This window comes from Oncorhynchus tshawytscha, unplaced genomic scaffold (assembly GCF_018296145.1).
Source record: "Oncorhynchus tshawytscha isolate Ot180627B unplaced genomic scaffold, Otsh_v2.0 Un_scaffold_1828_pilon_pilon, whole genome shotgun sequence".
In the NCBI taxonomy this organism is placed as follows: Eukaryota; Metazoa; Chordata; class Actinopteri; order Salmoniformes; family Salmonidae; genus Oncorhynchus; species Oncorhynchus tshawytscha.
Genome location: NW_024609577.1, coordinates 2,463 through 5,000, shown reverse-complemented (window position 1 = coordinate 5,000; position 2,538 = coordinate 2,463).

Sequence of the window (2,538 nt, the reverse complement as noted above, 5' to 3'; positions counted from 1 at the left end):
ATAAGAATTTGTTCTTAACTGACTTGCCTAGTTAAATAAAGGTTAAATATTTTTTTAAATATAATACAGAACTGCAATTCTAGAATATCTATTATAGATATAGCAATTCGGAGAGAGAGAGAGAGAGAGAGAGAGCGCTTACAATGCAGAGTGTGAGTCATCCACCCAGCCAATCCAAGCCCTCCTCCCCTCTCCCTGCCTGTTGCTTAGGTAACATGATGTCAGACGGCTCCTGGCGGCACCTCTGAGGCGTGTCGTAGGAGCGTGCCTCATTCTCCTCGTCTCCCGCTGTGTGTGTGTGTCAATCCAACAGGAGTAATCCTGTCACAGATGATCTAAATCAATACAGTATCATGTCTGTTTGTGTTTCTGTGTGTCAAAAACCAAATTACTTGTTACAGAGTACCCTTGGATATGTACTGTATCTGGGATTTAGACGACTGTCACTTAAAGGGCAGCAGTGCCCACTCTTGCAACGGACTCCCCAACCCCACCCTCTCCCGTACTCCCCTTCACTTCTTCGTCTAGGGAGCAACAGATAACATCTGACTGCTCCTAGACCTCTCCCGTTAACCAGCCATACAACCTGCTCCTAGACCTCTCCGTTAACCAGCCATACAACTCAACCTGCTCCTAGACCTCTCCCGTTAACCAGCCATACAACCTGCTCCTAGACCTCTCCCGTTAACCAGCCATACAACCTGCTCCTAGACCTCTCCGTTAACCAGCCATACAACTCAACCTGCTCCTAGACCTCTCCATTAACCAGCCATACAACCTGCTCCTAGACCTCTCCCGTTAACCAGCCATACAACCTGCTCCTAGACCTCTCCGTTAACCAGCCATACAACTCAACCTGCTCCTAGACCTCTCCCGTTAACCAGCCATACAACCTGCTCCTAGACCTCCCGTTAACCAGCCATACAACTCAACCTGCTCCTAGACCTCTCCCGTTAACCAGCCATACAACTCAACCTGCTCCTAGACCTCTCCCGTTAACCAGCCATACAACTCAACCTGCTCCTAGACCTCTCCCGTTAACCAGCCATACAACCTGCTCCTAGACCTCCCCAACCAGCCATACAACCTGCTCCTAGACCTCTCCCGTTAACCAGCCATACAACCTGCTCCTAGACCTCCCCGTTAACCAGCCATACAACTCAACCTTTTTTATTTTTTTATTTCACCTTTATTTAACCAGGTAGGCTAGTTGAGAACAAGTTCTCATTTACAACTGCGACCTGGCCAAGATAAAGCATAGCAGTGTGAGCAGACAACACAGAGTTACACATGGAATAAACAAATTAACAAGTCAATAACACAGTAGAAAACAAAGGGGAGTCTATATACAATGTACAATGTGTGCAAAAGGCATGAGGAGGTAGACGAAAAGTTACAATTTTGCAGATTAACACTGGAGTGATATATGATCAGATGGTCATGTACAGGTAAAGATATTGGTGTGCAAAAGAGCAGAAAAGTAAATAAATAAAAACAGTATGGGGATGAGGTAGGTGAAAATGGGTGGGCTATTTACCAATAGACTATGTACAGCTGCAGCGATCGGTTAGCTGCTCAGATAGCTGATGTTTGAAGTTGGTGAGGGAGATAAAAGTCTCCAACTTCAGCGATTTTTGCAATTCTTCCAGTCACAGGCAGCAGAGTACTGGAACGAAAGGCGGCCAAATGAGGTGTTGGCTTTAGGGATGATCAGTGAGATACACCTGCTGGAGCGCGTGCTACGGATGGGTGTTGCCATCGTGACCAGTGAACTGAGATAAGGCGGAGCTTTACCTAGCATGGACTTGTAGATGACCTGGAGCCAGTGGGTCTGGCGACAACTTCAGCGATTTTTGCAATTCGTTCCAGTCACAGGCAGCAGAGTACTGGAACGAAAGGCGGCCAAATGAGGTGTTGGCTTTAGGGATGATCAGTGAGATACACCTGCTGGAGCGCGTGCTACGGATGGGTGTTGCCATCGTGACCAGTGAACTGAGATAAGGCGGAGCTTTACCTAGCATGGACTTGTAGATGACCTGGAGCCAGTGGGTCTGGCTCCTAGACCTCTCCCGTTAACCAGCCATACAACCTGCTCCTAGACCTCTCCGTTAACCAGCCATACAACTCAACCTGCTCCTAGACCTCTCCCGTTAACCAGCCATACAACTCAACCTGCTCCTAGACCTCTCCGTTAACCAGCCATACAACCTGCTCCTAGACCTCTCCGTTAACCAGCCATACAACTCAACCTGCTCCTAGACCTCTCCCGTTAACCAGCCATACAACTCAACCTGCTCCTAGACCTCTCCATTAACCAGCCATACAACCTGCTCCTAGACCTCTCCTAGACCTCCGTTAACCAGCCATACAACTCAACCTGCTCCTAGACCTCTCCCGTTAACCAGCCATACAACTCAACCTGCTCCTAAACCTCTCCCGTTAACCAGCCATACAACCTGCTCCTAGACCTCTCCGTTAACCAGCCATACAACTCAACCTGCTCCTAGACCTCTCCCGTTAACCAGCCATACAACTCAA